The sequence below is a fragment of the Eucalyptus grandis genome, chromosome 6 (genome assembly GCF_016545825.1).
Source record: "Eucalyptus grandis isolate ANBG69807.140 chromosome 6, ASM1654582v1, whole genome shotgun sequence".
NCBI classification, from domain to species: Eukaryota; Viridiplantae; Streptophyta; class Magnoliopsida; order Myrtales; family Myrtaceae; genus Eucalyptus; species Eucalyptus grandis.
The window spans coordinates 743,462-752,331 of record NC_052617.1 but is presented as its reverse complement, the minus strand read 5'-3'; the positions used below and the strand labels follow the sequence as shown (position 1 = coordinate 752,331).

Here is an 8,870-nt window from a genome sequence, read left to right as displayed (position 1 = left end):
GCACTTTCCAAAGGAATTCTTCCAATCTACCTATTGGACAATATCAATCAAGGAGATCTCGAGCTATTTGAAGATTGTGATGAAAACCCGTCAATCATGTTCGCCCATACAATCCAGATCTTAGTTTCCATAAGTAGATTATTTCCATATTTACTTGCATTGAAAATATTTGATATATCTAAATTGATTTCAATAAAGATAATCAATCTCGTAGGTGATATATCCAACTAGAAAGACATCCATAAACTATACGAACCAAACTCTGAAGAGATTAACAAAATCTCGCATATGGATAAATCTTCATTCTTCAAGAGCGTTTAGTCTAGAATTTCTCAAGTGTGGACAGACTTTGATGTCGAATAGACTTTGACACTAAAGTCTAGTCGTATTCAAACTTTGACACTAGAGTACACGTCTTTAGACTTTGACACTAGAGTTGGTCGTCTTCGACTTTGACACTAAAGTCTCGAAATCTTCATAATAGACTTTGGATAAGTTTTGTCAACTTCAAAACATCAAAGGAGTTTTCTCCAATAGTATTGTCCAATCTATGGTAGAAACCCACGTTACTCTCTCGGGAGTAGGTCACATCACCAAGCCAATTTATGATGTTCAATTTAATTTTTCGTTTTAATTATTGCTCGTTCACTTGTTTCTCGTAGCATATCCAACCACGGGTAAGGTAATTGAAATTGTTATTGACAATTCGATCGTGTTTTACAAGCTCAAACTAGCAATATGATACAAACAATAATTAGGAAGAATTAGACTAAAGGTTACATCCAACGCAGCAATTCGCTTGGAATTTATTTAGGAAGAATGGAAAATATGAAAATAATCAAAGAATGAATGACTTGTCCCCTAGGAATCAATCTTCACGAACTTCAGAATGTTCTTTGTACAAATTGTAGCATTCGGTGTGTACGATTGTTTCCAATTTGTGTAATTATGTCCATGAGTCGACCTTGCAAGACGAAGGCGTCTCTCATTTGAGAGTAGTTTCACAAACCTGAGAGAAAAGAAGCAATTGCATTTAGTAACCTGAACTATGTACGCGACCGTCAAACTTCTTAACGACATCAGAAATTACAGTTCCATACCTTTTAAGAGCCTCTTCATTAGTCTCTGGATTACGGGCTTCGTATCCGTCAGTCTCCAAGTTCACTCTTGAAATGGCTTCTTCAACAACGCTTCACCGGTTCTGACTAAGTCGTTCAAATTTTCCTTGTTGCGATATCCACTGAAGCTACTGCACCACTTAACGTGTCATCCTGCAAATTTTGTTTAAAGGCTGAGATTAGCTTGCCGAATTAAGCTAGCGAGCAAATTAGTTAATGATCACTTCAAGGCTTGTTTTGACATGAATAAGGCTGATATTGTATATATGCCTACCTGAATCCGGAGGTAGTTGGCCTCTAGATGTAGGGCTTGGAAGACCGCAGAGAGGTGGAAGTCGACCATATCTGTGCTCGCTTGCATGAACACATCGACCAATGGGCTCCCGCCGTTGCCGCACAACCAGCGCAGGACTCCCCATTTAGCCGCTCCACTTGCATTATACTTCCTTCAACTTTTGCTGGAACTGGTCTGAGCGATATCAAGAAGAAACCTTTCTATAGTCCATATTGGCTTTATAGGGAAGAAATCTGAGCTTCCTCCCATGATCTCCTTCTCGTCACTTCTCCCATTGCAACCAATGTCTGTACCATGAACGATTTAGAGTTAGAAATAATAGAATTACCCTTGTCAGGTCAGGTCTGTTACGAAACAGTTTTCTTCATACTTCGATTGTTTGTGGCCCCGCCACCATCTATGAGGTTGAGATTCTCTCACTTTTCCTGTGAAGTCCTGGGTTTCAAAATAATGAGCTGAGAGATAAGTTGTTGCTGCAGAGGTTGAGATGCATATGTCTCAGAGCAAGGCATTGATCTTGGCTTTTTCTTCACCTGGTCACGATCAATTACCCCCACAAAAAAGCAACATGTTCAGTGATTTATTGTTATTTGGACAATATCAAAAGAAAGAATGGATTATATTCCAATTACTGAAAAAAGGACGAACCTTGTAGATAGAAAAGATGGTTGGCTGAAGACACCTGATGTCGAATGTTGGGATCACCACATTCGTCAATGTTTGGCGCAATCTTGTGTTTCCAAGTTTTTCTTTGACGAGCTTATGAAGGTGTTTTCCATCATATTTCACTCCAGTCACCGCCTTAACCATGTTCGTAGCAGGAGCAAATGGGCAACTGTGGTTTTCAATTATAAAAAGAGATATCATGTTAGTATACAGCCCATTGAGGAGCTGCCGATATGGCCTAGAGAAATTATGAGTTAAATTGGCTAACCTGTCTTGAGGGAAGATTTTAGGGCAGTTATTAAGGTAGAAATTCTTAATATCTTTGGCAGCAAATAGGGGACGATTGTTTTCGTCGGGGCTAGTTAACATGGCAGTGACGAGACCACCTGTGCTTGTTCCCGCAATGACATCGAAATAATCTGCGAGTCTTGCGTCTTCACCATCTAGTTTCTGCACAAGTCCACAAAGTCATCAGAAATTGGAACGCGCATGCATGGATAAAACCTGGTACTTCATTGAAACTTGTTCTTCATGCATTAAAAGATAGCAAACTGATTAATAACAACCTGAAGCTCCAGACTCTAAAAAGGCGAGAATTGTTCCTGGGATAAGCCCTCTTATCCCTCCACCGTCGATACTGAGAATGGTAATGTGGTTTCATAAGTTGGGGCCTGGAGCGGCAAACTCTTAGACCTTTCCATAGATACGGCGGACTTTCCCCTTTTTTTTTTTTGCTAAGAAATAAATATAATGTACTTATGTACTTAATAATTCAAACAAAATAGAAGCGTGTCGTGTGTTTGAGAGAGAGAGAGAGAGAGAGAGAGAGAGAGAGAGAGAGAGAGAGGGAGGGCGCTTGAGGGGAGAGATCGAACTTCAAATGTGTTGAGGGAGAGCTATTTGGCCTTAGTCTTGACAGAAAGCGAGTATCCATAGGTTGGTTTCGTTCAAACGGATGAGTTTTTAGTTGATGGGCCAAGTTAAGCCCATTTGCCAGTGTTGGGCCAAAACCCGGCCCGTATAAAGGGTCCATAAGAGGAAAATATAGTTATTTTCTAAGTGAAAATAACTGCAATATAAAAAAAAATGGGATAGTGTTACCTATAGCGTTTAGATAAAATACGCTTATCCTTTTTTTCCCCTTGAAATAGTATATACCCTATTGAGAATGGAACTCCAAGGTTTCAAAAAGATTCTTCTGAAATTGCGATGGTACTTAATCTATGGCAAGCAAGATAAGTCAATCTCCATGATATGCCTTTTGATTAGTGTTACATGTTTTCCGAGCTCGTTTCCTCATTCGCTTTTTTTCGGTATTTGATCATTTGAGTATCAATTCAATTTTTAGAAATTTGTTTCCTACACAAACTTTGGCCAAAATCCCACGATCGATCTTGCTCCGGATTTGGTTTAGTTGACCGAAATTCTTCAATCCGAGAAACTGATTGAATCTCGGCATTGGTTTAAGTTGACCGGTTCTTCAATCCAAGAAACTGCTTGTAAAGTCCAAATTTAAAAGGGAAGCTGAATCGTAGTGGCTAGCTGATGACGAGTGGCCCTTCAAGTGAAGACTTCTTGGTCAGACTTTCAACGTCTCGAGAGAGACTTGTAGGTTTGACTATTAATCAAATGGCATGGGGGCCATTTCGGGAGTACGAAACCCTAATTTCTCACGCAATGCGCCTTAGATCTACTCTTTTCTATTTGTAGCTTCTTTAATTCGATTATTACATTCATAGCATTACACAAGGCGATCAATCTAAAGGCAAAAAGATCAAAGGACTCGTTGGCGTGTAGCTCAAGTATTTAGAATGAGAATGATATAGGTAGTATCAGTTACTTTCTATGAAAGTAGCAATATTGACAATGTTATGCGATGCATATAGAGTAATGTTATGATAAAACTTCATCTCAAAAAGTGGGTGTAAAGAGAGAGAGAGTAATGCTTCTAAAATGTAAATTAATACACAAAGAGAGGGTCAATGTGTATATACATTTTTTATAAAAAGAAGTAAAAATGACCGGTCGATATACCATAATTCGATGATGTGGGAAACCCTTTCAATATTACAAGTTTACTGTGAAAATAAAGCACTTCAAAAGAAAATATGATGCTTCTATCAATCTTCCTTACTAGATTTATCCGAGAGGGTAGTTAATATAAATTGTTGAAATACAACAAAGATATCTGAAAACTATTATTATTTGTGCTTTTGTTGTTCTTTAGATAAATATGATAATTCTCGAATTTTCAGCCGCAAATAAGTTCATTTCATGATTTTAAGCTTGAAGGGAATGAGAAAAAAAAAGGGTGACTGTACAATCTATTTTTTTTTTTCCACTTTCCATTCTTTTAAATGTATGTGTCATTTAATCAACTTTTCACCCAAATGTCATGTGTTTGAAAGTGTCCAAACAGCTTTTCTATTTGATGGTGGAGCATCATCCATTTTGGAATAATACTTCTTTCTTTAACTTTAGCTTCTATCGTGTTGTCTAATCGCCATTCTAAATCCTTGCGTTAGTCTTGTCTTGAGTTGTTGGGATCTTTCTCTCCTTTCTTTAAGGGGATAAGATCCAAGGCAAAGTTTTTATTATAAATATGAACATATTTTTGTGATGTGAAATTGTGCCTTTTTAGGCATAAAAACTTGTTTAACGACAATTTTCTCTTTTAATTTTTTCTTTGATTTATTGGCCTCACTAATTCTGCTTTATATTTTCCATATAAACTCACGCCTAGAAACTTTCAAATATCTTGTTTTCCTTCTGCTCTTGGAATTTTCAAAAACAATCATTTGACATCTCATTTAAAAATTCCATAAGATAATCGGTTATAAATTTATTATACCGATATTAATTCAGTCCTAAATTTTATAAATTTTTCAATGTATACTTTCTGGATAATTTTCATTAAGATTACTAATATGGCAGCATGCCACATAAGATGACTGGGGATAACTAAACTACTTTTTTTTTCTCAAAATTCATCAAAACACTTATTCATGTCACAAATCTTCCCCCCCCAATACTACTTATCCATCAAACGCAGAGAAACATGACTGATTTTTAATAAAAGACAATGTGCTATATACATATCCTCGCTCTGATCACCGTCCTATCATTCCTATGGTGCTACGATGAAGCGCACGTAAGCCTAACTTAAAACGCCGTTCTTGTTCTATCGTTTTGACCAGTTAAGGCTCATCATCCCGTGCAGCATGCCTTTTAGGGTTTATAATAACACAAGTGTATTGCCCGATCTCGCAACTCTATATCTCTGTTCCTTTTCCCGCATATAATGTTAGGCAAAAGGAGAAGTGAGATGCCAAACAAAGCAGTCACAGGAGATTGAAGTGACGGGTTAGATCCTATCACTGGAATTCAAGATCGATCTTCTAGAAACAAGAGGGTCAATTGAAGGGTGTTGTGTAAAATATTTATTATCATATGTTTGCCATATCCACAAGTCGTTTGAGTTCATCACCGACTTGACCGTGCATAATTGCGCGTGGTCATCACAGGTGGAGGCTTGGTGGGGGAAAACTCTCAGAGTTTGCCCCTAAGGCAATTCAAAGATGGCTGGACGTTGAATGGTAAAAAGGGCAATCATATGCTATTGTTAACTAAGTGCAATGAACGTGCCAAGGTTCTTTTTTAAAATTTACGGACCATTTTAAATTTAAAGCTCATCTCATCCCCGTGCTGCATGCCTTTTAGGGGTCATAAAATAACAAAGTGTATTGCCCGATTCGCAACTCTATATATCTCTGTTTTCCTTTTCCCACGTATAATGTTAGGCAAAAGGAGAAATGAGATGCCAAAAAAAGCAGCCATAGGAGATGAAGTGACGGGTCAGATCATATCGCTCCAAAAAGTTCAGGATCGATCTTCCAAAAACAAGAAGGTTAACTAAAAGGGTGTTGTGTAAAATATTCATTATCATATCTTTGCTATATCCATCAGTCGTCGAGTTTATCACCAGCTTGACAATGCATTGTTGTGCGTGGTAATCACGGGTGGAGGCTTGGTGGGTAAAACTCTCTAAGTTTACCTCTAAGGCAATTCAAAGATGGCTGGACGTTGAATGGTGAAAGGGGCAATCATATGTTAATGATAAATTAAAGATGCAATGAACGTGCCAATGTTCTTTTTCAAATTTGGGATCCACTGGTCCACTTGCAGTGGGAAATGTATCTTTTGCTTTGAGAAGTTAATACGCGGGTCCCGGGAGGAAGACATAGCACTTCTTACAATTCGGTCTAGGTTGTTTATGCATGGCTTAACACGTGAGGCGTCACGTGGTTCCAACAATGATGTGCTTCCGATGGCTAGAGGCCGAATGGAAAAATACTACTTTCTTCGTTTTTGTGGCTCACATCGAGATTACATGTGAGGTTAATGCAGTTGGTAACCCCGATTCCGCAATTAAAAAAGACGCCTAGAATTGTGACGCTTGCGTGGTTTCTTTATAAGACCACGTTCCAACCATCACATGCCTTTCGGTATGTATTTATTCCATAGAGAATTAGCTTACAATCATTCGTGTCTAATGAACGAAGAATTATTAGAAAAGAATAGAGAAGTCTATCTTGGCCCTAGGGACAAGGGGTTTATTCAAGAATAAAAGAATCACATGGAAAAGCAAAAAGAAAAGACCGAGGGTCAAATGTCCCAATCTTGAAGTCCATGGATTTCTCTCTCTCTGTGACATCTTGAATTTTCAACCATCGTTTCTACTGAATTAGTGGACATTTCATCAACGCACCTATAAATTTATTCTCGGTAGCCGATCTCTCGAGATAACTAGACTAGTTGGATAAGCCATTAAAATTTTTAAGGCTGATAGGCTTGAGAATTTGACTAGAATCGACTTCTGACCGTGCTCATCTTTAGAGGCCATTACGGTACGGTTAAAAATCGATTTGAGATCGTAGAAGTAGGTCGGTCCGACTGAAATGTGTGTGGCCGATCATAAGTGACTCTACTAAATTGGAAAATTCTCATTGACTGACACTAATTTGATTTTACTATCGTTTTGTGCCGGTGTCCGTAATTGAATCCTTGAGATTTTCACGACAACCGAGGGTTGCCAATGTCAAGTGGGTTCATTATGGCTCAAAGAAAATTGACCACACGGGCCATTTGCCCTAAAAAGTTCTGAAAACTACCTAGTAATTTAAGTCACGCTAAAAACACGCCGAATAAAAATTAACCGCCAATTCAAGTCCAATTTCAGAAATTAAAAATTCTGTTATGTTATAATAAATTTTAGGACTCATGACTCGGTCTCGGAAGATTTTTCTAACAATCGAGACTTTTTGAAAAAGTTGGTTTATGATCGTTTTGTGCCGAAAAGGCCGGGAGTGCTTTTGAATTCAAATTTGAGATGCAAGATGGATTCTTGGGTGAGGAAAATTATCAATTGAGGCATTGAGGTATCAATTGATTTTTGTATAGGCCAAATGAGGTGGAATTGAAGTGAACCAAGAAACCATTGAAGTCATTTTCACTTCAAATTCGTGTCCCCTTCCCCCTAGCCATTTTGGACCATTTGAGGTTGTTGGGCATGCATGGGTGGCTTCATGACAACCATGGATTGCTAGCTTCTTCGATAAGTTTGTAGGAGACAATTTGGCAGAAAAAAGTTGCCAAGGGACCTCCATCCCCACCTCTCTCTCTCTCTCTCTCTCTCTCTCTCTCTCTCTCTCTCTCTCTCTCTTTCTCTCACCCCACAACCAGCCAAACCCTCTCCTCTTCCTCCATTCTCAATGCCACCAACAAGCTGGAGAAGAAGATAGTAGCTCGTTGCCGCCCGGGAGCAGCGACGGCGCACCGAACGCCGGGCCGCACGTTGTCGCCGTCCATGCGTGCATCACCAACCACGCCGTCCGTTCCTCTCCACCCAACCATGCTATCGAGCAGCTCCCTCTCCTTTGTTCTAGCCTTGTTCAGCGGCGCAGCGGGCCGAGGAAGTCTCTAGAGCTACCGAGTTTGGACTCGAGACCACCTCGTTGTCCATCCACGAGCCTTGCCGCCACTTTAGTTTTGTTTTCCTTCTGTTTTGCAGCAAGAGCAAAGAGTTGAGAAGTGGGTTTCACAACCACTTCTAAGCCCGTTTTTGAGGTGCTTATGGGCCCCTGGATCTTAGGCCCACTTTGGAGAAAAAATGTCCCCTGCGATGTTCCCGACGTTTCAATCCGAGCGGATTGTTAAACGAGTGAGTTTCGCTCACTAATCCTTGCTTATTTGCTAACGATGCTTAAGGGTTGATTAGTGTTAATTAAGCATGATTATGTGGTTAAATTAGTTTAGAACAATTAAATTAGTGACTTAATGATGTATGTTAGGTGGTTAGACTTAGTCTTTAATAAGCAGAGAGCTTTAGTATTTATGAAACGTACCTCGGGATTTTTCCGGTTGCGTCTCTGTTAATGCTAGTATGAGCACCTAAAGGGGTGAATAGGTGTGAAAATAAAATTTTGAAAAATATAGTGTAAAACTTTACTTTTAACCTAAGTCTATTTGATAGTAGACTTTAAAATAAAATGAGACTCGAACAATTAAATAAAGTTATAAGTAAAGTAAAAAGTTTAGGAAGATAATAAGAACACAAGGTTTATAGTGGTTCGGCTTAATCCAAGCCTACGTCCACTCTCCAACACCGACAGCCCCACCGGCCGGGTTTCACTATGAATAAAAAGAGTCGTTATAGTATCACGTCATTGATTCCACAATGTAAAGACTCTGCTACACTTCCTTAAGGTCTCACAAATGTATAAACTCTCTTT

General features: G+C 39.0%; 1 pseudogene; it reads right to left on the bottom strand.

Annotated features, from left to right (window-relative positions):
• Positions 1-861: 861 nt before the first annotated feature.
• LOC120294880 lies at positions 862-7,992 on the bottom strand (annotated as a pseudogene).
• Between the last annotated feature and the right edge of the window lie 878 nt (positions 7,993-8,870).